The sequence below is a fragment of the Agelaius tricolor genome, unplaced genomic scaffold, assembly GCF_023055355.1.
Source record: "Agelaius tricolor isolate 1412-34295 unplaced genomic scaffold, bAgeTri1.0.p SCAF_18, whole genome shotgun sequence".
Classification (NCBI taxonomy): domain Eukaryota; kingdom Metazoa; phylum Chordata; class Aves; order Passeriformes; family Icteridae; genus Agelaius; species Agelaius tricolor.
In genome coordinates this window covers 8,768,790-8,796,057 of record NW_027269278.1, presented here as the reverse complement: position 1 = coordinate 8,796,057, position 27,268 = coordinate 8,768,790, and the positions used below count along the sequence as shown (strand labels likewise).

General features: G+C 41.9%; 1 protein-coding gene across 6 annotated transcripts in view; it reads left to right on the top strand.

Annotated features, from left to right (window-relative positions):
* The window catches only part of FSTL4 (follistatin like 4), a 208,922-nt gene that overhangs the window by 78,989 nt on the left and 102,665 nt on the right, over nucleotides 1–27,268 (top strand). The window lies entirely within an intron of this gene.

The following is a 27,268-nucleotide window of genomic DNA, read 5'->3' as shown; positions in this document are numbered from 1 at the left end:
TGCCCATTTTCTTGAGAGTTTTTGCCTTAGGAATTGTTTCCCATTAACAGAAACTCAGGAGTCAGCCTATCTAAATGCAGCTGGTACAGCCCTCACAGCATTTTGGAAGAGCTCTGCATCCAACATTTAAGAGAGGTGCTCAGCACATCTGGAAAACATCTGTCTGAGATTCATAATTTGGCATTGTCATTCTTGGAGTGACTGTAAAACAGGGCCTTGTGGAAAATGCTTAATACTCCTGGACACGTTGTGTTTTGTGTTAATGGGGAAATGGCTTGTTAGGTCCAAACTAACTGGCAGAAAATCTTGCTGCAGCTATACAGTGTTGAGGAAGTAAAAAGCTGTTAAGGCTAAAATTTCAGCCTCTCTGAACCCAGTAGATTTTGGCTGCATTTTTACTGGAACAAAATTGAAAGCTAATGAAGGCATTTGGTGGCCCCACACTGGCTTTCAGCTAGCTTTTATTTTGCATAATGAGTTGGGGAAAATTGGAGTGCAGTTACTCTGGGCTCACTTTAGAAATGTGAACAGGTTGCAGGCTGCTGTTCCGGGCTCGTCAGTTATAGCTAATTCCTTTGGCTCTTTTAAAACAGAAATGCTTTGTTTTCCTTTGCAAAAGGTGGCACAGGCAGCCCACAGGGCTGCTCCAGCTACAACCAGCCCAGGAACATCATTGGAGCCCTGCCCTCCTGAGCAGTTCTCTCCCAAATCCGTCCTCTTTCTGGCCTGATGGGATTTTTTTCAGGTTTTTATTTAAAGCCATATTTCACCACTTTCTTAAATTGAAGGCAATTTCCTAATAGATCGAATTTCTTCAAATTGCTTCTTTTTATGTTTTCAGAAACAGTGTCTCTTTTTAAATTTTTTTTTTTTTTTTGCACTGGGCTGAGGGGTTTTTCATAATATTATGCGACCTGACATCTCTTTTTTTATCTCTTTCATCTTTTCAATCTTGGTTGCATTTATCTACTTCCTTGCAGTCAAGATGAAGAATTGGAGAAGTGTTAAAGGAATGTTTCATTATCCTGTTCGATACTGTTGCACCCATGAATGTGGATCTAGTTTGTGCTGACATCTCATCTGTACTGCCTTGTTCACACAAGTGGAAGCCTTTGGTAACCTGAGCTCAGGGAATGCTGTCCTTCTGAAGTTAGGTTCCCATTGGCAAGTGCACTTTTGCAATAACTTAGTGTCATGAAGATAACTTATTTTTACTGACACTAACAGACATAAAATACTAACAATATTTAGAAAAGAAGCAATATTGAATCCCCAAATCTTGTCTTGTCTTCCTCCTCCTTGGAAAGGCTCCAGACAAAGCCTTTGTCCCCAGCAAGGAGCTGGAGAACTCTGACATTTCAAAGTAATCAGGTAGAATTACTGCATCTCCAGATATCTTTAACCTGTTTACTGACATTTCATTCACATCATCTCATAATGTTCATTGGATCAGAAAACAGCCTGGAGCCACATTTGCAAAATGCTTCATGAAATGTTTTGATCTGGGAATGTTAAAGCATTGTATAGGATAAGGTATAGGCTATTTATAGGAAAATCAAATGGGATCTCGTAGTTCTTGATATTTTTTAAAGTTTTTGTGGGTTTCCCCATTAGTTATTCTAATTTTCTCCTCCTTTTGGTCCCTGAGCAGACATTTCCATACTCCCAGTGTCAGGCAGGAGGCTGCCATGCTCTTTGATGGGATTTCCTAACCAAGCATAAACTGGAGTCAGCCCATGAGAAGTGCAGGGATCCTCACAGACATTTTTAGCTGTATTTCAGGTGCCTGTGTAAAGGGGCTGCTCAGTCAGGACACAGAGCTCAGCATTGCTGCTGGAGCACCACTCAGGAGAGATAAACTGCAAATGGAAGCTGAAATTCAAAAAAATCAGTGCAGAGCAAAAGAGAGCATCAGTAGTGGAAGGATCAGGTGGCTCAGGGTCTTCCTCAGCTGTATCCTGAAGCATAAAAAACTACAGTGGCTTTACCCAAATTCAGAAATGTGCCTGATGGCAACAGGCATCTGCAATCAATAAGTTCAGAGGAAGCTGGGAATATGTTTATGAATGTTTGTTGTTTTCAAAAAAGAAATACCAGTTTTTAATTAAAATGCAGGAAGAGCATTTTTAGGGGCATTGGAAATTATATTTCAGCACTGCAGGTGGTTTTTCTTCATTGTATTCTTTGGCAGGACTGTCGTGGCTTTTGAATTATGGCATTGGAAAACCTTCTAAAAACTTGCTCAAAGAAAGCTAAAAAAAAAAAAATCTAATTTAGTGTGTTGAAGAAAATACTTAACCTTGTAGAAATAATGTTGTAATTAACAGTCTTGGTCTTCATGAGCTTTTGAGTGAGCAGGTGCTGTCTAAAGCCAAGCCAGGGAATGCTTGCCAGCAAGCCAGGTGAGGTTTATCCCTCTTGAGACAGTTCAAATACTGAGCAAACAGGAGCTTTATTTATGGATTAGTTTCTCTGATAAGTCCTGCGTTTCTATGCTGCATGAATTTGTGCATGTTTCTAAGATAAATGTTAGCACCCAAGTTCGTACTTTTTAAAAAGTTTTTAAAACAATAAAAAAAAAGATCTATATCTTCTACTCTGACATTAATGGTAAATACTGTGAAGTGATCTTGGAGGTTTTTTCCAACCTTAATGATTCTGTGATTCTATGTGAGGAAGGTCCCAAGCACTGTGGAAGATGTTGGTGTTAATTTTCTTTCATCATTGCATTTGGCTTGATGCTTATTAGAGTAGGAAAAAAACTACCCCCAAATGTTTCATAACAAAAAGCACAGATCAAGTAAAACAGCAGCTATTGATTTATTGCTGTTGTATTTCCACCATCAGCTCACAGTTATCTTTGATGAGGAAAGCATGAGTCCAATGGTGGAAAGATCTTTTTGCCAATAACAGTTTTTGGTGGGAATTTAGTACCTGTAACAGACAGAAACTGGAGGGAGAATTTTTCCTTCTGTGCCTTTCAGTCCTGTGAATTCTCCCCAGATTTCAGAAGCAGGGAGGAGCTGGATGGATGACAGGTGACACAGGCAGGGTTTTGCACCATGGCTCCCTGCTCCCTCTGGCTTCTATAAAAACTCATTGTGCTCCAGCCCTGCACTGCTGTCCCTTACAGCAAAAGGTGCAGACAAATGAAAAAATGGATTTTGTTAGTGTGAAACAGGGAGGAGAATTGCCATGCCCCTGTATTAGGTTGATTTACACTTTTCTGTATATTATTTGTGTGATGAAGGCTCAGCAGTTTCAATGCAAGACCAGGCTGAAGTTTTGGTCTGAGGGATCCAGGATCTCTTTCAGGGATCAGGGACACTCTGTCAGGCAGGTGGCATAAGGTGTGCAGTGCAAGGTACCAAATAAAGACAAAATAGGCTGTTTCTTTTCTTTTTGGGTGTTATAAACCCATTTTCAGTACACTGTCTTGAAGAAATTATGATTAATTGGGTATTTTAATTAGCTGCTAAATAGTTCCCTACTTGATCACTCTACTTTTTCTTAATGTCTGCTGTCTTCACCCAAGGGTGAGCCTGTGTCAGTGCTGACTGCAGCTTCCCAGGTCTGCCTGTGCCCCTGGAGAAAAGCCCATGGGAATGGGCTCTCTCTTCTGCTCCTTTAGTTTTATTTTCAATTCCTCGTGTGGATTTATGCACTATAATTTTTTTCCTCTAGCAATTGGCTTATAAGCATCAAGCTGAGTAGTGAGACTTTGTGCACTGGAAAAAAGCTCTGCAGCTGTTTTTCCACCTGGCTCTCAGGTGAAGGGCCTAGGGGCACCAAGGGGCTTTTTTTACTGGTTTTCTGTGGATGCTGTTTTCAGGTGTGGTGGTCAGAAGTTCTAAAACAGCAGCACCAGGAGATAGGACAGTCTCCTTGCTTCTGCAGAACCAAGGGAACACTGAAAAGGTGCCATGCTTTGGAGGAAAACCTTTCAATCCCAGTTTCATTAACTAATTTCCCCTAAAAAAACCACTGTGAATGAATATTTCAGTAATAAGTCCATTGTTTTAAAGCAAAATTAAATCCAAATAGTTAAAGACCACAAAATCAGGTTGAAAACTGAGAGAAACTGCAGCTCATAAAAATATTCTTGTCATGAAGGATTTGAGTCAATGCAAGAAGGAATTCTCTGCATAAATAAACTGTAATAATTTTTAAATAATTGCTGTTAACACTTTTGGTGACTACCCAAGTACATGCTGACATATGGTGTGTCAGCATGAAGCACTGATTTAGAGTTTGATGTTCTATACCAGTTTTCAAGCTGTTAGATGTAAGCTGGAGGATGCATTATGTAAGCAGACAGGTGGCAAGGATTCAGCAGCTTGGTCAGCAGGTGGGATTCTGGCCTGCTGCTCGCCATGGAAAACCCGTGCTTTCCTCCTACCTCATTGACCTCTTTTCCCCATCTCCACGTTGGTTTTTTTTTTTTTTTCTTTTGCCACTTTTTTTAGCATCCTGTGTTTTGCTGGGGGAGCATCCCCAGCCCAGCTGGGGTCTTTGAGGCACTACAGCTGTTCTTAAGGCAAAAATCAAAATTTCCTTACAAGACAAGGGTAGGAGGAGGAAGAGTAGGAGGCACATTTTCCTTTTATGCCAATGAAAAAGCTTCTAAAAGCTGCAGGTGAGCATTGCAAATCAACTCTGTGAATTTTGCAACTTAAAAACATCCTATTTATTGTTCTTAAAAGCATGTACATTTTTCTCTGTGAGTTCTAAAGCATGCATGCTTCAATAACACCCTTTATGTTCATTTTGTGTAATTTCTTGCTGTGACAGTTGCAAGTGAGGATGCTCAGAGCTGCCTTTGAAAGCTTCAGCAGCCAGCTTTTGAAAAGGAAACGCTGGCACTTTTCCCAATTTCCTGCCATCTGTTGGAAACAACCTCCAAAAGCCCAAACTTGCACCTACTCTGTAAAAGTTTCCAGGTAGGAAATCAGAGTAATACAAAGACTGGATGTAAGGTAATACCATATTAGTGCAATGTGTGTGCAGCTGCTTATTCCAGTTAGTTCCAAACCACACCTAGTTTGGGCAGAGCCCCCACAGACCACGTGCAAGTGTCTAAGGTTAGGGATGGCTTGTACATCCTGATTTACAGAAATTATCTACAAGAAGGTGTATCCAAGATGCTTGCCATAGAGGAGGAATAGTGGCTTGGTTGATTCCTTCTTTTCCCCCTTGTCTTCCCTCCTCACTTCTTCTCTTCCCCATCTTTTCACCCTGCTTTTTAAATTTATTTTTTTTCTGTAACTCACGAAGCTGCAGTTTATTCTGGGGAAGCTTAACAGCAGACATGTGCTGATTGTGGAACAACATGAAATCTGTGATGTGAGGAGCAATTGAAGACATCTCAGCTGGAAACAAAGCTCCTTGCCAGGCTCAGCACAGCCGAATTTGTCAGTGCTCAGCAAGCAGCAGCAGATGTGGGGCTGGTGTTGAAAGCAGCAGGGCTGTGGGGAGCCTCAGAGCAGGGAATCCTGGAGCTCATCTGTAGGGTGCTGGAATCACCTGTGCTGACTCTGACATCAAAGTTTGCCTAGCTCTTGCCAAAGAGCTCGGGGAGCAAGGAGTTCTTGCACATGCAGGAGACAGGCAGAGTGAGAGTGGGGTGTTGGAGGAGATGATGCTTTCATTCTTCCTCAGAGGAGGGTGTCCTTTCTATCCCCATCATCGACTGGACACACAAACTGCACCCAAAATTTTATATAAATAACCCCCACAGGAATCTCAACTGCTGGGTTGAGCACATGTTTTAAAGATGTTATAGAGTAAGAGGGGAAGGAGGCAATATTAATAAGTAAATTTTACATACTGTAAGGATGTAGGGTTTTTGTTGCACTCGGACTTTTGGGGCCTTACACAACTTAAGCAAAAGTTAAGATTTCATTTTTTGCTTTTGAGTGTTATTATGATTGGATGAAGCCTTAATTGTTGAAGCCTTCAACAATTGCACTGCAGTAAATATCTGAAAAAAATTAATGTAAATAGAATTTAGCAAATGAAATGAGAATATGTTTATTTGTGTAAAATGTGTCCTCATATCCTGCAAGCAAATTTACATTTTTAAGGAGCTGCTTTGAAACACCATCTGCAGAAATCCCTTAATACTAAATAAATAAATCTTCAGACTGGATTCACATGTAGAAATAACCAAATATATTCTTAATACAAAACAATTCTACAGCATCTGATGCACTCTGTCTAATGCATCATCATTTTAATGGATTCTGGTTTAATTGCTTGTACCCCCCCAGCTGAAAGCCACAGCTGAAGGTGGTTTTTGCTGGTTCTTCTGAGGACTTGTTGATATCCTGAAAAATTGCTGGGGTCATAGCCTAAGCTAAAACACTTTTGCTAAGCATTTTCCCTACATTTGGAGTAGGAGTACAGCTCCAGCAAACCAAGCTGCTGGGGCTGTGGGCTGATGCTCATGGAGGAGTCCTTGGGTTTTGCACCCCAAGTCCCTTCAACCTGAAAAAAAGTAACGGATGTGTCATATTTTGCTCTGGAAATCAATGCCATATTCCCAGTGAGCTCAGACAGAGTACTGATAGTTCCTAATGTCTCTGTAAGCCTCAGTATAACAGCAGAGCTTTTCCATTTGATTCTGCAGGCTTATCCCACATCAACCTCTATTAAAATGGAATTATTTGGCAGGAGTAAGTCTGGGAAGAGCTCTTGACTTTTCCTGATGGGTGCTAGTAGCTGTTCCCAAATTCTTGTGGACACTTTAGTACTTCCTCAGATTGATGTATCTCTTACTCTGCCAATGGCCAGAGGTTACCAGAGGGAGGCAGGACATGGGTTTGGGTTTGGTGGCCCCTGTGCAGTGAAAACTCCTTCTGGGATTGCTGACTGACCATCACAGGTTTGGGTTTCTCCTGGTGAGTTTTGGTTTCTCTCGGTGCTGAGATGATGGCTCTGCAGACAGTTGTGGGGATTTGGAAGCTGTGGCTGTGCTTGCTGCTGGAACAGGGAGTGTGAGTCAGAGGGGGTGAGGATGAAAGCAAGGAGTTATAGATGGTGTCTGCTTAAGTCTTTGATAGCTTGTAGTAAAATCTTACCAGCAACTCCGTTCACGTCATGTCTTCAACTGCTTGTGAAATAAATATAACTGGCAGCTCTGCACGCAGCAATGCACTGTTTGTGCACAGAATGCTTTTCATTTGAAGCAACCCAGAGGCAGAAAGAGATGAAACGCTTGGAGCAGCAGCCTGCATACCCACAGCATGTGTCACTGCGCCAGGGATGAGTGACACATGTCCTGATGGATTTGGGATGGCAGTAGCTCAGACTCTTCTCTGTGCTGATAATGAAAACAGTGCCCAAATCTGATTTGAGATCTGAAAATGGGAAAAGTGATATAGGCAGCTGAAGTGTATCATTTAGCTCAGGAAGCCTCGTCACTTGGATTGCCAAGGGAAAGTTAGCAAGAGAAAACACCTTCCAGTCTTCAGCTTAACCCCCCTGCAAGGGGAGATGCCAGGATGTGACCAGGGCTGCAGGGTGAATGTTTATAGGGCAGTTTGCCTTTAATTTACACCAGTGTGACATAAATTCATCTTGGGGAATTCCCCTGGTAAAGCACACAGGTCTGTGGCACAAGCTTCTTTTCCTTTTTTTTTTTTCTTTTTACCCTCTTGCATGTTTTCTTTAAAGAGAGATGAAGATGCATCCTATTCCCAGCTGTCCTTTTGCTCTCTCCTGTTGCAATGTTGTGTTACTTCATGAAGTCTGAGGTTGGAAAGGCCCTCCAAGATCATCAAGTTCAGCCATTAACCCAGCACTGAAACTAGCAAGCCACCACTAACCCGTGACCCAAGTGCCACACATCTGTTAAATGCCTCCAGGGATGGTAACTCCACCACTGCCCTGGGCAGCCTGTTCAAGCCTGAACAACCCTTCCTATGAAGAAATTTTCCCCAGCCTAAAACCTCCCCTTCTGCAACTTGAGGCCATTTCCTCTGGTCCTTTCCATTTGGGGGCTCATTATCAGTGCTGGGGGCTGGAGCTCTGTGTGCTGCTGTAGATGTGTTAATCATCGTGTTGGAGGCAGGGGTGAAGTCAGTATCTGCTCATCAGAGCTTGTCATTAGCTCTGACATTATTAGAATGCCTCATTCCTTCTTCAGTAGGTGTTGTTTAGGATATATAACAGAAAAAGGGAATCTATACTATGACTAAAGATACTCCTGAACAGTGTATTTATGGGTCTTGTTACACTTTGATAGTTGTGGGCTGTTTTTTGCTGGGAAAAAAATGTCCTTTCTGTTGTATTTTATGAAGAATTGGTGACATCTGGTGATCACTTATAATGAGCCCTCTCAAGACTGCTGACAGAAATAAACCTTTTAGTCACAAAGATTTGTCTTGCAACGTGTCTGAGAGAGCGACTGCAATTAGCACGGAATCCCTGCCCCCCGCTCAGCTCGGGAACATTCAGAACCTGTGCCAGGGCAAACACTGGTTTGAGCATATTGCAAAATGAAAAAGGTTGTTCCCTGGCTCTTAGGTCTAATTGAATAAAGGCCTATCCAAATGAAAAGGGCAGCACTGATGCTCTGGTCCCTGTGAGATGGGTGCAGGGAGCTCTTGGTAATGTCAGGGGGGATGTTTGCAGGATCAGAAATACTCTGTCTTCAGCTAAATGCATTTATATTTGTGGGCAGAGGGTAGAGGCTGTTTTACTTCAGATTTTGTCATTTGGTTTTGAAGTCTAATAAGGCAAAAGTGAAATAATGGAAAGCTGTTTTGGAGTGCTGCAGTATATTGATGATGAATTGATCAGGTGGGAAGGTTCCATGAGTCTGCACAGTGCTGGGCTTTCCAGTTGGCATTGAAGCCCTTCAGGTGTACCTGGACATGCTGCCAGCAGCCAGATGGACATTTTGCCTCTCCTGTGAGGAAAGGCTGAGAAAATTGGGGTGGCTCAGCCTGGAGAAGAGAAAGCTTTGGAGAGATCTTAGAGAACCCTCCAGTGCCTAAACTGGCCACAGGAGAGCTTGAGAGGGACTTTGCACAAGGGTCTGGAGTGACAGGACACGGGGGAATGGTTTCAGACTGACAAAGGGCAGGGTTAGATTGGGGATTAGAAAGAAATTCTCTGTGAGGGTGGTGAGGCCCTGGCACAGGTTGCCCAGAGAAGCTGTGGACTTCCCATGCCTGAAGTGCTCCAGTCAAGATTGGATGGAGCAACCTGGTCTAGGGAAAGGTGTCCCTGGCCTTGGCAGGGGTGTTGGATCCAGATGGTCTTTAAAAGTCCCTTCCAACCCAAACTATTCTATAATTTTATAAATAGGATGGCTTACATTAATTGTCTCACCTGTTGATTTTCTTAATCAACACCCAAACTGTTAATACCTTTCTTGGTACTCTTGATGTGGGGAAGGTTGGGTTGCCCTGGGTTGCTCTGTGAATTTGAACAGTAAGGTAGCCCTGGGGTGTTTATTAATATCTTTTAAAGGAAAGAAGTATGTTGTCTTGATTGTAGAACTTAGCCTGTTTTACTGGTAGTGAAACAACCTCTATTTATACTATGCTACCTTTGTTTGCAAAAGAAAGTAAAGATTTAAATGTTTTTCATTTTAGAGCACTTGACTTTGCTTTGTGTTTTGTGATAGCTTTTAAAAAAAATTTTAGATGCTTTCATTCAGTGAAATTCATGCATATGTCTGAAGTCTGATGATATTTTTTATTTTCTAAATAGTAACCTTCCTCATAAAAAGCTATCCTTTTGTTTTAAAAAACTTTGAAGAGAATTGTGGGTTAATTAAAATATTACACTGAAAATTCAGTCTGCTCTGAATGACTCCTTGTTTCTCAGTGTGCTCTGCCTTGGAGCTCTCCTATGGTTTTAAACAAACAAAACTAAGCATTCAGGAAATGGGAAAATAGCCCTCAAGCAAATCCCACCCATTTTGTGCAAAGCTAGTTTTATTGAAGAGATTTGGACACTTTAATTCTTTGAATGCAGGTGCTAAAGGTGGGTAAAAATAGATGTATCTTATGCATATGATGCATCTTTCAACTCAACTTTGCTCTCGGTATTGTGAATTTTGCTCTGTGTTTCAGGAGGGGGGCAGCTGTTCATGTGCTTTGTGTGGTGCCAACCTGCAGCTGCTTTCAATTAATGGAAAACTCAAAAAATCTTGGGTTGAATTTATTTTTAATAAAGATCTCTCCAGATTATCTGAATTGAGCACGTGTAAGGCCTGCATGCATAATCTCTGGAGAAAGTGTGGGTGGTTGTGAATAAAGTGAGTTCTGAAACACAGAAGGAATGGCCACAGTAGCATTTCTTTTATTTCTTTGATAAAGTACAATCTTCTCTTGCTGTTCAGTTTCATAGTCATTTTGGAAATAGCATCTTTCTAATCACATCCAGAGAAGTGCTCTCTCTTCCTGCCTGTGTGACTGTCTCTTTATGATCCCATGAAAAGATAATCAATGGAAGAGGCTCAGTGCTGACCCTCCATTGTTTTCTGGTGCCACAAACAGATGAAGTTATTGATAATAGCTCCAGATTAAGTGGAGAACAAAGCAATAGCTGGCTCCTTGCAGGCACAGGGTAATGTAAACACTGATATAGAAACCATATCCTTATCAGCTTTTTATCTCACTGGTTTGTCAGGGTAGATACCAGTGCGAGGAGCAGCTTGGAAACAACAGTCCCTTAATAACTTGTGCCCTGCTCTGAGCAGGGAGGTGGGACTTAGAGTGGTGTGACCTTGGTTTGTGGCCCTCAGTGGCCAGATACAGAGAATTCTAGGATGGTTTGAGTTGGAAGGGACCTCAAAGAGCATCCAGTTCCACCCCCTCTTCCATGGGTTAGGAGCACCTTTCACTAGACCAGGTGGCTCCGAGCCACACCCAGCCTGGCCTGAAACAGCTCCAGGGATGGGGCAGCCACAGCTCCCCTGGGCACCCTGTGCCAGTGTTAACACCTCAATCATCACTGGTAGCACAGGGCTTTGTCAGCCTGTGACATGGGCAGTGTTGACATTGTTGGGAGTTTTGCTCTGTCTTCTCTCAAAAGGCAGACATTATCCTTGGGTTTTTGATAAGGAGATCATCTGCCTCTGCTAGGGATATCAGCTGCTTGATTCCTGAGACCCCCACAGAAACAGCATTTAGCATTAGAATTACCTATTTAGAAAATGGATACATCTTAAAAAAAATATTTTTAAATTCTGTATTTTTAACACTTTTCCTGTCCAGGAAGGAGAGAGATGCCAAGTCCTCTGGGAACTGTACTGGATTGTGTTTTTCTGAGGATGCCACAGAGGCACTAGGAAGTCACATGTGACATTGGCCTTAGCTCTTCTTGCTCTTCTTTGGGCTCAGCATTCACTGCCTGTGCCAGCAGCCTCCTTGCAGTGAGTCAGGGTCATTTGAAAGCTTGCCAAGTTCTGGGTCCTTCATACGTGCCCTCTAACAAGGTCTTGCTTGCTGCCCTGGAAGGCAGCATCTGATTTCCTCTAATGGCAGATTTGTTTCAGAGGTCAGGAGGGGCAGCTGTGAATTTACTATATGGCTCCTTATTCATTGTCTGTATAAAAGAGATGCTCTTGAATTGGAAATAAAGGTGGAAGAACAGCAGACCTTTCTGAAGACTTTTTAGTATGTGGACTAGATCCTCCTGATCTTGTTTTGTTTCATTTCTGGCATCTGTAAAACCCTCTGCTCTAGCACAAATGTGCCAGCAACAGAGGGGGGGATGCTGGGCCAGGTCAGGGGGATGCTCTATCTTTTCATGATGGCTGGTTGCACCAGGGAAAGCCCCATGTCCCTGGCAATAATTGGGAGGAAAAAGTCTCTATAGGAACACTGTTGGAAGTTGGTTACCCTGCAAGACTGGAGCATTTTTTGGGATAAATTTTATTGCAGGTACGGGGCTGGGAAATGTCTGTCTTGATCCACACAAATCATCTGAATCCCTACGTGTCTTAACTCCCTGGATTAATGTGAACAGACAGTTAATTGAACTGTGTATTTTTTCTTCTTCTGTTAATTTAATGTTTTATTTGTAAGGAATGGGGAAAAGCACTGCAGGAAGTATCCAGCCACTAGAGAATGTGGCTGGCAATATTAGTTACTTCTGTCACGTTTCATTCTATACTCCCAACCATGTTTTCCAAAACTTTGTTGCCTTACCTGTAGTTTTGCCCTTTTTATGGTCCTGTTGTTTTATCTACGCTGTTTTCTGCAGACCAAATTATGAACTTGAGTCATCTCTGTTTATTTCTCAGCCAGCCCAGTGTGATCTGGGGACTGTGAGAGAGAAGGTTTTGCTCTAACGTGTTTGGAATCCTGGCTGGCTCTGAACCTCATTAGGAGCCATCATCACCGGAAAGGGTTTTTTACTGGGGGATGTTTTGATTTGTTTTATGCTTTCCACATCTCCAGCACCTTGAAAGGGCACTTGACAGCATCACACCTTTCTCCTGAACCACCAGGACTGACTCAACCCATGAGTTGTGCTTTTTCCACTCCAAAAAATCATGACCATCTAAAACCAAAGGCAGCTCTCTGAGAAGGTCCTGATGATTTGAAGATACCCCAAGGCTCAAGCTGGAGGAAGCAGGGCATGTGCATGTGGACATGAATGTGGTGGTGGGTCCCAGTGCCTTGTTGTGGCCCCCATCACATCCTCTTCTTCCTCAGCACATGAGGCTGTGGAGCAGTGTTGAGGAGGGTGGAATTGATCTAGAGCAATGTACACACCTGCTTACTCAGGTATCAGAGATGGGAATGGTGACACTGACAGGCATCACATGCTGAGCTGTTGCCTTTGTGATGTGCTCAGTATCAAATAAAAACCTGCTTTATGTTTTAGGGACTATGCAGAGAACAGAGCTTGTGATTGCAAACACAGTTCTACAGACTGCATTTTACAGTCTAGCATGTTTGCTGTGTCTGAATAATTGCACTAAAGAGGAATCAATAACCTATAGATTTTATAGAAGTAAAGGATGTTTCCTGTCTGCTCCAAGTAGCCATGACTTGGGTGGACATTGAAGTATTGACCCTCTTGCAGGTAGGCTGGATGGAGTCACTGAAGGACTTGCCATTATATTTAGTTTTAATTTTTGTCTGATTTTGTGATCTGTTAGCTCCATTAAGTTATTTAGGAGTTATGATCACCAGTATTTTGGAAAGAATATACAGATAGTAATCATGGTATTATTAATAAGGCCATTTCTCATTATTTCTTTTGACTTTGATATGCTTATATTATCATTTCAAGATACTGATTTGAATTTAATACTGTTTAGAAAACAAATATTTGTCCAAATTGGCTCCAGATGTGTTTCATTTAATTTTGTGCCTTTCAAGATGTTTTTAACAGCTGATGTATGATTGTGGTGGGAGATTGCCAAAACAGATGCTCTTTGTTTCAATTCAAAGGAGCAGAAACTCTTCATCTAAAACAAGACAGGATTTTTTTCCAATGTTTAAATAGAATCTCTAATTATAAATTTTAATGAAAGGAAATTTCTTTTGGCTCTGCATTTAAAGCAAGTGTCAAACATAAATAGTTCTCCTGCCAAGACATCCATTTCCAGGAATTGCCAGCATTCAGGTTAGTAGAGTTTAGGCTAGAAGGGTGACAAAGTGACCATCTCTCCATGGCATGAGTAGAGCTACATGCTTGAATGAGCTGAAATGGATGGATCCCTGCTAAAGAACACCATTTAAAACACTGCAAAGGGAAACATTTTAAACATTACAAAGGAAAAGAAAAGAATGAAGCAAACAAGTCAAAACCAGGTGCTGGGGATGTTTTGAAAGCTGTTGGTTCTGACTCTAATGAGTCAGAACCAACAGCTTTCAAAACATCCCCAGACTTTTTTTTCTGCAGAAAATACTAATATTTCCCTTGTAATACAGCATTAAAGGACGAGCACTACAGTTCCATTCCTAGAATTTTTATTTTCTAATTTGGAATGGTTTTTTTCTGAGAGTGTAAGATTTCTCATGCAGTGGATACTCACTTGCAAAAGCAGGTGTATGTCCCAAGCTTTACTGCTATTAGGGACCTGGCTGACACAGTTTAGGGCACGATTTTTGACCACAAGGCTGCCAGTGCTGAATTACCAGCAAGCAGCTCCCCTGTGTCCTGCTGTCTCAGAGCCATGGAGAGTTGGGCCCTGCTATTGCTGCACTGTGTCCTTGTGTGTGCATTATGTACATAAATGTATAGAAATGCATTATCATAATATGCATGTCCTGCTGAGATGGTTGAATTTGGGGCCATGTGCTGCCACCAAGGTCAGGATAGTTTAGATTAAAGAATTCCCAAGTTTCTAGGTCATTATGCTCAGTTCTGGCTTTAGCAGATAGAAGGAATAATGGAATTTAATATCTTCATGGTCTGAATCATGATGTGTGTTTGAGTGATGTTTAGTTATGCTTCATATTTAAACTTGTAAGAAATAAAAATAATCCTAGCCATATAGATCAATGTATGTTCCAGGTTCTGAGAGATGCAGCTGATTATTTCATTTTTGTAAGTTTTATAGTCAAAACCTTTATCTGCAGTCTCATAGTGCAAGGCACTAATGGCTGTGAAAAAGCACTGGTAAAGGTGCTCCTTTAGAGAAGGCAAACTCCTTCTCCCCCTACCTCTTGATAAAGATTTGGGATATTTTCAAGCTCATAGGCAGTGTATTAGAAAAGCTAACATGCAGATAAGCAGTAGCTGATGACTGGAGCCAAGGGATTAGTTTCATGCTCAGTGCTGAGCACTGCTCCCATTTTTTATTTACTAGTGCAGCCTCCACAAGGCTTGACACTGTCTCACAGCAGTGCCATCGTGGTGGCATGATGGAGGATGTGGCTGGTGACATCCTTCCTTAGAAAGTGTCCTGATTTCTCAACCTTCTTAGTGCCAAGGCTCCTGCAATTGTACTTTGTCAGCATTCCACTCCTTGAAGGAAATACTGTAGCTGCAGTCTTTTATGACTCAGTCCCATCTGCAGGTACTTCTGCCAGGTGTTGTTTTAAATGTGCCATTATCACCATCTTGAACAGTGCTATTTGGTTTTTACCTGAGGTGTTCATTGCATCCCTCCCTCGAAGAGGAACAGCCAAGGGAGGGAAGTACCATGGAATGAGGCATTAGGCAAAGTGTGTTAACTACACCTCCCTCAATTACAAATACGTTCTTATGGAAAATGTGCTTGTGGAGCATGACTCCTTCTCAGATACAGCCTTCCTAAATGGCTTTTGAGGAGTTCATAAATTTAAACTGGGAAAACAAATTTATTTCTGTGTCTCTCTAGTTTCTAATAATGGCAGGGTTTTTTTTTTCAAAGATCAGGCTTCACTTCCTTAAAATAATTTAACCTAGAATCAAAGAATCACAGGATGGTTTAGATTGGAAGGGAGCTTAAAGATCATCTCATTCCAGCCCCATGCCTTGGGTAGGGAACCTGAAACACCATGGAGATCTTCTACCTGACAGGAAAATTGAATTCTTTTGTAAGATGTAATGAATTAAAGTTTTTACATTTGAATATCAGTCAGAAAGCAATTATGCCATAATATGCCACAAAGCTCCCAAGACAAAAGATCCTGCTAAAGCCTTGCAGGGAAGGGCTGTTCATTAGCAGGAGGAGACCATGCATGGCTTCCCAAGGCAGGGCTTGGGAGGCTCTGGGATGGCTTCTCCTGAAGCTTCAAATGCCCAAGGTTTCCTGTAACAGTTTCCTCAGGTCTGGATGTATGGAGTGGACAGCAGATTCTTTCAGAAGGGAGTGAATGAACTGGAAGTCAAAAGGATTAAATGAGATTCTCAAAGACATGGAAAACATGACCTATGGAGTGGCACAGCCAGAGAACAGTCTGGGTGCTTTGTGTGTCATAGGAAACAATGATCAGATTTTAATGAGTATTACTAAAGATGCTGCTCCTCTGACATTTGCTGGTTTGCTCAGAGCCCTGGTGTGTTGTGCTTTCCATGGATGTGAGAGGTAAGAAGTGCTGAGCACAGTGATGTGCAAGGGAACTGTTGTGTGGGAATGCATTTCTGTAGTTTCTCATTGTGTCTGTGGTACAAACATCTCCAGCTGCAGAGGTGGCATTGCTGGTGACCTTCTGCACCCCTTAGCAGAGATCCAGATGTGTAATCTTTCTGTCTCTTTTTTGTAAAAGTCAATGGGTTTACACTGCTGCTACAAATCTACTCACAAATACCACCATAACATTTCATGAATGGGTCACTTGCAATATCTTTGAAATACGAATTAGACCAAGGAGCTGCTGGCTGGTATATATGGGATGCCAGGATACTGCTTTATGTGAGATAGCAATATATTTTTTTCACAGCTGAAAACAAATTTATCTGACAGCCATAGATATATTTTCTGCTTCAGTGATTGCAGCTCAAAACATTTTGTGGTTTTACAAATTCTAGCATATGAAGCATAAAAATTCATAAAAAGAATATTAGTTTTTAAAGTTTTCAGATATTTGGCTGCCATTGTATAAAAAAGAACAAAACTCAAGAGGTTACTTTAGTTGCCTGAAGAAGTTTGAGCTGGGATCTTTGTTCCGTTATTGTGACTGGCCACTGCTTATCAGAGGGCATCAGCCAACAGAGGGAATGGTTAATTTGTTTTCATTCTGTTCATGTGGATGCAGACAAAGCTATCAAATAATGGCCTGAATGTTGTGTTGTTTTTCTTACAGAGGTCATTCCAGCCCAGGGAGATGAAATTCGGGGAGCCCCTTTCTTTAGGGAGGTCTGGAGGGAGCCTGTTGAGACAGAGCATGAGCTGAAGCCCTGCAAGGCAGGGACAGAAGTGCCAGTGCCAGCTGTGCTCTGCCTGGGCAGGCAGCTCCCTTGGGGCCACTGCTCCCTTTGTCCCAGATCCTAAACTGTCCTATTCCCTCTCAATGTGTTGCTCTCATGGATCAAAACACAGTGATTTGTCATTCATGCTTTACCCTGGAATATGGCACTCTCAGTGCTGAAAATCTTCAGGAAAAACATGTTTTCATCCCCCTATTTCTTTGGTAAGAAGCTTCCCTCTGTAGTTTAGTGACATATATAATGAAAAATCCCACTGCCAGCAGTTGGTGTGGGGATATTGTTATCTTGACAGGCCTCCAGCAGATCTGCTCCAGAACTGGTACCCTGAGCTGCAGAAAGGTTATTTGACTTGTCAGAAGCAAAGCACTTCCAGTGCTCAGATAACTGTCCCATTCATCATCCATCATTATAGTGCTTAAGAGAAAATATTAAAAAGAAATCCCACAAAGAAAGAGGAGAGGAATTAATCCCCAAAATTCAGCCTGTAGCATTGGTGAGCTTTTATTTATTTATTCTGTTGCTTGATCTGCTGTATTTGCTGTTCATAACATGGATTTAGAGCAGAAATAAAAATCTTGTTGTTCCTGTTGCCTGGTCTCTGAAGGGAGAGGACAGGAAGCAGTGATGTGGGTTTGTGGTGTAAATGGGAAGTTAGAGTAGATGAATTCGTGTTTTTCTCTCTGTTGGAGCCCTCAGAGTTGTAAATGCTGCAGGTGCCTTTTAAAGACAGGTCAGGGTCTATTCAGAGGTTGAGTTGAATGCTCTGGTTGATTGGGCAGGTTGGTGCAATAGGCACTGCAGTCCTCATCTGCACTGTTTGTCACATGGAAAGAATTGGGTTTATCTCTACATAGCATAGGGCCTTTGAGTCATTAAGTGGCACAATTTCTCTCTCCAACTGTATTGTTTCTGGAGTGCCATATGTGTATGACACTATATGTGTGTGTGATTATAATAACAAAAATCCAGCTATTCTTTTCTACTAAATGGAGAACTTTTGACCTCATTAAATTCTGGAGGAGTAGGTAGGCTCTGGTGTCTACATGTGCATGTTGTAAATGTTTCCCTTTAATCTGTTGTTTCTCGACTAATTTAAGAGTTTTCTGTGTGAAGTTTCTTATTCCTTTTTAATGCCTTATTTCTCCATTAGAAGTACTTTCTGTCCCTTGTGCATGTTTTCCTCTTCAGAAGTTAACATTTTATAATTGCAGTGACACCCTTTAGGGTGTATGTTACGGTCTACTAATGAGATGCCTGAGAGGTCTCCTAATGACATCTGAACAACAGGCACAGCACATCGTTATCAGACCATTACACACGTCCTTAACAATAATAAATACTCCTGCTTACTGTAATTACATGTGCTGCCCTTTGGTGCTCTGCAAGAGGATAGGGGGGACTCCACAGTTCAAGTGCAAGGTGGGAGGTGCTGTAAATCAGCAGTGTTTTGCAGAGGATTTCTCTGAATGCCTTTGAGGATGTGGAAGGACACACGATTTCTGGAGAATTAGGGTGTTTTCCTCTTGCTTTTGGATTGAAAATGTCATGAGAACTGCTTCCCTGTGTGTGCACATACTCTCTGCTCTCCCTGTTGTAAAAATCACACACCTTCAGGGTAGGGATGTGGGTGAGAGAACAGGTAACCACAGGCAATGGGCTCAGAATTGCTTTAAAATCTCTGTGATAGAGGATGAAGCTGTCCTGTGGCAGATCCTGTGGTCTTGTGATAAAAGTAAAAGTGTCTCCAAGAAGGTATCAGAGAAAATCTGTGCACACAAATACCCACGAAAAAGAAAAAATGTTCTTGACTGCATCCATCACCAAGGATGGTGCACGGTGGCCTTTGTAGTACACATTGCTGGCCACTTTTCCTGTGCATACTTCATACAGATAAGACACCAAACAGTAAAAACTAAAAACACCTTTACCAGAGAGTCAGATTCATGAAATCTCAAGCACTGAGTGATAGTGAAGCATTCCTTCTGACAGTAGAGCCAGTGAATTGTTTGAAAAGGTGTTTCAGAGCAGAACAGAATCTGCAAAATTTACATTAGTGCCGGAGGACTTTAACGTTTATTAAAGCTTCCAAATAACACATTTGCTATCTAGAAGTACTTGATAGATATACCAGTCAGCCATAAAAAAGTGAGCATTGGTTACTTCCCAAAGGAATCCAGACAATTTTGCTTTCTCTAATAGGAATAAGGTAGAGGTTTGTAAAATGTCAAACTGCAGCTTGTGTAGCATCACCAACTGAAGCAGGCACAATGAGCAAACATCCTGTTTATCTAACAAAAACCTGTTTGGTTTGGTTATTTTAAATTAAAGGGTGTCTGCATTAAAGTACTGAAGACATGTTACATAAAAAAATGAGGAATAAGTGTTGGCTACAGTGATAGGCATGTCTGGCTTCCTGCACACTCTTCCTCACATAACTGCTGAAGTGAAGAGTGAGTGAAGCTGATCATCACTGTACATTAATTAACTCTTCCAGTTCATAATGACAGTGGTTTTATCATATATGGTTTCAGGTGCTTCAAATGGCCAGAAAGACCTTGTTTATTTATTTCTGTCCTGCAGATCACTCAGGAAGATTTGGCTTAATTGTTAACAAAGCAGCACTCCCCAGACATTAATGGTGTGAAAGGTTAATTCCCTTCATTTAAAAATAGCAATCTCAGGTGTGAAGAATTAAGCTAAAGCTCAGCATCAGGTGTAAACTGATGCTTACAGCAGATACATTGCAAAAGATATTACTGGCTTTCAAACAACTCCTCTGCTTGATGTATTTGGTTTGGGTTTTCCCTTGTCTGTGGCGATATGCATCAAGCCAAGGGTGATAGCTCTTAACTTCTTGTCCATCTCCTGCTTTTGCTGCCTCTGTATTGAGGCTGCAATCCATCACTGACACAGCATCTGATGCTGCTCTGTGTACAGATAGAAGGGTCCCAGCAGATGTGTTGTGCTGTGTTTATTCTGCTGTTTGTGTTTTGGCAGCGCTCGAGGCTTCAAAGCCATGCCAGGAGCTCTCTGAAAGCACTTTGAGAACCTTATCTCAGAGCCTTTGAATGGATTGGACAGACATGGACAGGGAGAAGTCTGTAGATCAGTACAGACTGCTCCCAACACCCTAAAATTCCCTGCTGACCTACAGCTGTCCTCCAAATACTCCTTCATAGCCCATCACAATGAAACTATGCTGATCAGAGCCTTCCTGCCATTGCTGCTGGCCCAAAGGTTCAGCCCATGGAAAGAAACCTGTCATCCAACCATCCTTACAGCAAAAGCACAAGGAAATATGTAAAATACCGTCAAGTTAATTCTTGCTAAAGGCAGTGTTTAGTTTTACCCCTCTGTACAGACTGAGTGTGGAGGTTCCTGAAGTGTCCCATTGTGCTGCCATGGAGCATCAGGGCTCTGGGATGGATGATTGACCCCAGAAAGTACAAAGCACACAAATGGAGATGCCATACACAGTCATACACAGTAGGTTTGCCTTCAATTACCCTTGATTTGCTGAAGTGATGAAACAGAAATTCAAGCCTGGATTTACAGAGAACACCCCTGTTTTCAGGAGTGCTGCTCAGCTGTTACTATCATGGAGTGTGTCTTTTCACAAATAGGTCTATTTACTTTTTTGTTGGTCATTTTGTTTTGTTTTGTTTTCCATATTGGAAAGCAGTATAATGCAGTATCCCTTATAGGTTCTATTGAGAATCCTCAGCACCCACCTTGCACCTGCCCAGTCACCTCTCTTGTCTTATTTTCTTCTCTTTCTTACCCTTTATAAAAACCTCACTGTCTTCCCAGACTCTTTCAATACAGTGTTTCTCAATCACTGAAGCAATTCATTACACTGTTTGTTTTGGGATGGGATTCTTAAGTAATTAGACATTCTTAAGCTATTTTTGTTGTTATTGTTAAAAGACCTCTATAAGGGACATTTTCCTCTCCTACTCCCCTCTTCCCTTATCTGCACCTTAGGATGCAGCATCACTAATTTAGCTTAATAGCTTTTAAAAAGCAGAACAATACAATCTTATTGTGTATATAATATAATTTAGAGAGAATACACAACAGTCACAGAGAGCTGAGTGTGTGAGAGTGTGTGTGTAAGATCACATCTCTGTGGGGAGTAATAGATTTACAGCAGAATGGGCTGTGTTTTGAGTAAATTAATCATTAGAAACAGACAGTTTTCAGCATAGGACTCATGCATAATTCACTCAGGATTTCTGTTGTATTTACACTCACCTAATAGTTGAGACAAGCAATACAGGAGTTATGAGTTGTTTGCCTTGACTGTGTGGTGTTCCTTCATCTGCATTGATGTTCATAACATTGTTTCTTCCCTCTGGTTTGACAATAATTTTTAATTTTTTAACACAAAAATAACAGCTAATACTCAGCAGGCAGCAAATATAATCAGAATAGCCTTGTTTGCTTTTGTGCTTTCCCAGCCCAGGAATTGCTGTTAGTAACATCTTCTTTATGCTAAATAGTTTTTGGGAATGCTGAGTGGATCTTTGTGAGAGATGTCCTGGTGCAATGAGAGCAATCATTCACCAAATCATCGAGAAATCCCTGGCTTGGGAACGTGTTTGGGCTCTTTGTGGGCAGTGCACACAAAGTAGTGTGTGCCTACTATCACCTTGTAGTACCAGGAACGGTCTGAGCCTGCTCAGGGGTAGGCATTTAATTTTGGAAAAGCCACCCACTGCTGACTAGAAGCCAAAGGTTCTTGCAAACATGGCCACAGTCATTTTGTGCCAACCACAGAAGGATAAAATTCCCAGAAAAGAGAGAAAACCACTCAGTCATTCAGAATGTGAGCTGCCTCAGTGAGAGCCATTGTATCCCACAGCTCCTCGAGAGGACAGGTGGAACATGAGATGAGCAAGCAGACCTGGGATGGTGATGTGGAATATGAGACTTACAGTTTGATGTACCAGATAATATGTGTAACAAAATTCAGTGGATGGAAGTTGAAGCTAAACAAATTAAAAATAAAATGTGTTTGCCCACTGAGACTAAGTAATCATTTGAAAAAATTGCTCTTTGATGCTTAAATTAAGGCTGGAAGCCTTCCTGGGTGGTGTGCTATAGAGCAAACAAATTATGGAACTGCTGCAGGGAAAATCTTGTTGAACTTGGGGCAGGAGGTCAGAGTGTGCACATAATCCCTCTTGGCTTTAAAAATCTATAAATCTGTGGCACACTGCCTAGGTGGTGATAGGCACTTGATAAATTGCATTTATTGTGTGTTTTCCCACCTGCAGGCTTCCTCCTGCCTCCCTCCCTGGGGCTGCTCCTGCTCCCTTCCAGGCAGGACACAAATCTAGAACTTGCCTTTGGACTTGGCAAACCAAGTTGTAATTCTTGGGCTTCCCAAGAAAGGCTGCAAATTCATCCACCTCTTTCTGTGCATTAGGGGCTGAGGCATACGATTCATTTAGCTTTATGCAGTTTGGAAGGTAATTGTTTAAGGTAGGAATAGAGTTTTTGTTTATAGAACTGGGAATTAATATTCTCATGCTGTAAGTTTTTAATATATTTTTAAAACTCGCAGAGTAATAGATGGGTGCTTTTTCTTGTAATAAAATGAAATATTGAAACAAATATACACTGAGGCAAGCTTTAACTCTTCCAGGTTGTAAATGTCTATTGTTTAATAGTATCTACTTCATGGCATATATTCCATTCCATTTCTGTGATAAATTTGGTGAGCTCCCAGTTGCTGCTAAATTATATATGGATACCTGATAAATGTACATCTTATTAGCTGAAACACATCCCTAAGATAAGCAAGTTAGTTTGGATTTTTATTGTTAATTGAATTTTTTCAGCAGAGGCAACTGAAGGATGTTCATGAATTTGCATGAAGTTAAACATCTGCTCCTCTTAGCAGGAACTGAACCAGAGTTTCACTTAACCTGTAAATTCAACTCAGGAATAAAACAGGTACTCAGCCTTTGAGGGGCTTGGTTGTGTGTGAAGGAGGCAGGCAGGTGATGCTGTGAGGGAACAGGATGTAATTAGCAGCTTTGCCTTAATGTCACATCTGTGGTGTGTGGCTTCCTCTGTGCACTGAGATGGTCTTCAGTGATGTTTGGAGGCAGCAGAACACTCCCTGTGTTATTGTCAGGTGTTACAGGAACACTGCAGTGGGGTTATGTGCAGTGTAATTGCTGCAGAACACAGCCTGGTGTTTTATAGGAAGCTTTCTCTGAATGATCAGAAGTTAAATGGTTGTTATCACTGATGTCTATATATTAAGATTTGGGTTAATTTCTCTTCATCCTAAATTGGTTTGCTCAGACCTTGCATAGAATCCTGGAATCATTAAGGTTGGAAAAGACCTCCAAGATCATGAAGTCCAACCTTCAGCCAAATATTCCCATTACCACTGTCCCATTGCAAAGTGCTACATCTGCTCATTTTCTGAACTCTTCCAGGGATGATGACTCTGCCTCTTCCCTGAGCAGCCTCTTCCAAGGTTTAGCCACTCTTTCAATGGAGAATTTTTTCCTAATATCCAACCTGTAGTATTTACAGCCTATAAAAATTAGAGTTGGGAAGATTCAAAACTCACAGATATCTCTAAATTGGAAGAAATTGTCAATTCCAAAAAGATTTCTTGATGTTCTCCTCTTGCAGCTGCACTTGCTCAGAGAAGTCTGTTCATGTAAATTGTTGAGAAAAGCAGTTATTTTCTTCTTTCCAACCACACAGGAAAATTGGGAGGAAAGTCCAGCCAAACTCTCCATGCATGTGCAGAAACAAGCAATTAAAGGAAGAGGAAGATAGATAGAAAGAGACAGGTAAAAAATTTGCATGGCAGAATGGGGATTTGCAAGGAGACCCCTGAAGAACTGAAGTCATCTTTAATTTTCCTGTCCCCATGTAAACTTGTTCTGTGGAGTCAAGCAGGCTGTAATGCAGCAGATCATTGGGGTAAAGAGTTCACAGAATGTCTCACTCAGGTTCAGCAGTCTGATCTTTTGGGACCACATTTCCACTGTTCAGCCAACACTTTCATTTTGTATGTAGGAAAATGGGCTGGTGCTGATGAGGAATTTTGCCATTAATGGCACAAGAATTGAGGAGCCACACTCAGAAATAAATTCATAACATTTTAGTTTAGTCATTTTCTGATCCTTCCAACAGTACCAGGTAAAACCTGAGTGAAACACAGGGAAAGGGCTATTTTGAAAACAGGACTTTTCTCCAACCCCTTTAATTTTGTCTAGAAATGTTATTTTCAGTAACTATATCTTTTTGGCCCTATAGATACGGATGAGAAAACAAATCTTAGTGCTCTCATCTCCTGCACTGAATTTCTTCCTGGAGCTTGAAAACTGCCATAGGAACAGCTGAAAATAGTCAGCATGGTCTGAGAGGATCTGTCAAATAAATTGACACCTCCAGTGCCTCCTGCCTTAGAAATGACACTCTTCAGCCTGCTCCAAACTGCTCTTTATTGCCACATATGGTGGTGCTGAAGGGTTGCCTAGAAAATGAGTGCCACTGGAGTTCCCCCTTCAGTGGTGGGTTATTTGTACTGGGCTGTTAGCATCCTCCCCCACGGGCACAGTGAGCAGGAGCACTGTCCTGCCCTGGTGGGTGGATTTCAGGCAGGTGATGGTGAGATCCAGGAGCCAAACAGGGCTGGCAGCTCTGTGTGGGCTGCTGGGTTGTTATGTCCTATCTCACCTGCAGGGATAACACACTGAGTCTAACCCTGTGCTGGGAGAGGCAGCACAGTTTCAGATTTTCAAGGGCTGAGAGCACATGGGCTGGGTACCTGTGCTCCAGCTGTATGGAGATGCCAGTCAGGGGAACCTTCTGGGGAGTTTTTGAAAGGTCACAAGAAGTTTAAACCTGTGTGTAAGCCTTGTGATGTGTTTCTTGATAATCACACACTCTTAGCCTGGATGCTAATGGCTGCACAGCTTCTCTCAAGGATTTTAGGAAGAGCTGCAGGTGCCACCTGCCATTCTTGCAGCCCGTGTAGTTTTGCTGAGAAATAGCTCAGGAGCCAGTGGGACTCCAATCCCCTAAAGACTCCTGTGTGTGTTGAGGCTCACATCTGCTGTCAGGTGATCTGCACACCAAGGTCTCAGAGATTGGTGCTCTGTAGGTGTTATCAGATCATTTTTGATATTTAAAGAAGTACTGACATTTCGAGTAATCATTGTATTGTAAGGCACCTTGCACAGTAATATTTCACTGGGAGATTAGTTTCCCCATCAAAGGAAGCTCTTCGCTTCCTCAGTTTATTTTTATTTTGTACCCTGCATTCCTTTGAAGGACACTTTCATCTCCAGCCTTGCTGTTCCTCTGTTATCTGCTTTTACTCAGAACTGGGTTGAAGATTGCTGTGGGATCCAAGTGTAAAAACCTGCAGCAATTCACAGAAACCAGGAGTAAAATTTTTAAAGAGGACAATTATTGAGGGAGCTGGATTAATGATCTGTCATCACAATTTAGCTACATTCACCACTGACCTTTCACAGGGAGGATGCTCTTGATAAATGTAGATCATTACTGTGTTCTGACATAAAAACATAATGGCATTCTGTGTTCCTTGGCAGGCTGATCAATATTTTATCTGCCAAAGCATGCAGAAGTGCTAAACAGGATGAATTACGTGGCTGCTGCAAGAAGCAAGAAGAGCAAGAAGCAGCATTGCTTGGAGCAGAGCATGTAAATTTGACAGTTATTTGCCACCTTTTAGCAATCACACCTTCATATGCTGGATTTTTCTTCTACTTTTTCTTCTGTCTTATTGTTTTTCTTTCCCTGTCTCTTTTTTATTTTTTTTTTATTTTTTTTTAATTCGAACAGTTCCAGGCTTTACTGGGTTTGAAAATGCTCTAAACTGATAAGGAGGGCTTGTTTCATTGGAGATCTTCCCCAGCATGAAAAGGGAAATAATGGACTGGAATTGAAGAATCAGTTTAAGGCATGGCAGAATAGCAATTTTAGCTGATCCAGAGTTTGTGTGGGTGTCTCTCTGTGTGTTGGCTCCCAGCTGTGTGGTGGGGATGGTGCCTGAGTACACACAGGGGGTCAGCTGGCAGTACCACACAGGCACCTGGTACACATGTGGTGACATTTCTGATGTTCAGAAACAGGGCAGGGAAGGAACACTTCAAAACCCCTCTCTGAAGAGCAGTGGTGGTCAGCTAAAATCACAGAATCACAAAATCCTGAGTTAAAAGGAGCCCACAAGGATCATCAAGTCCAGCTCCTGGCCCTGCACAGGATAACCCCACAAGTGCCACCATGTGCCTGAGAGCATTGTCCAAATGCTCCTTGGGCTGTCAGCCTTGGTGCTGTGACCATTCCTGGGGAGCTGTTCCTGTGTCCAAGCACCCTCTGGGGGAAAAGCCTTTTCCTAACATCCCAACTAAACCTCCCAATACCGCTTGCAATTGTGAGCAGAATCCAAGTCCCTGGGAAGCTCTAACAAGGAAACCACGCTGAGAGACATCCATTAGCAAGACCTACCAAGGAGAGCAGCCTCAGATGAGATAAACTGCTAATGATGAGTTTGTGTTGCAAAGGAAACTGCTGGGGGCAGTCAGCAGAGAGAGAGGAGAGTGGGGATAAGTGAGAGGGCACGCAGAGAGCTTTTCTGACATTCTTTTTGCTTAACAGTCAGATTTGTAATACCTGGAAGAACAGAACCAGAGGTGGCAGAAGCTTAAAGAGACAGTATTTAGTAGATAAAGTTGGTAGATGCTTGGCAGAGTGTAAGAAGATTACAGATGTCAGGACAGCAGGAGAGATTGAGAGGGAAGGAGGGGAAATACAGAGCTTTGCTCTCCAAGATGTATAAACCAGCTCTGTGTCAGCAGTCTGTAAGGAACTTAGGTTAAAAGATGCAATAATAATGCTTAGTAAATAAGGGGAAGGATCTTTGCTGCAGGAGAATCTTGCTGTCTTAGGTATTGACTTTCCAGATGTCTTGAGTATCCTCCATAACTTGGCTGAGGAGGCAGTGTCTTTTCTAGGACATCCATGTCTGGTTGCTGAAGCACCTTATTTTGTTTGAAAGAAATACCATTAGGTCTGGGTTGTGCAGCAGCACATCAGCTCACACATCCCAAGCACAGATAATTTCTGAGCTTTGGCCAGACTTAGTATAAAGTTAGTTTCAGGTCAGAGTACTTCAACTGACCTGGAGATGTTTTACCTCTGTTCTTTCACTACAGTAAGAATAAGTATATAATTATATATTTATATGCATATATATATATATTACAGTTGTAGTGCATTTCTCTATCGATCTTTTAGTCCGAAGGAGCAAATTATCAATCTCACACCCTGGGACAGAACTTTATTGCTTTTACTTGTGTGCTGCTAAACAGCTCAGCACTGCTGGGCTCTGACCAACTGCTTCTGTGTCACTGCACCCTCAGATGTCTGGGAT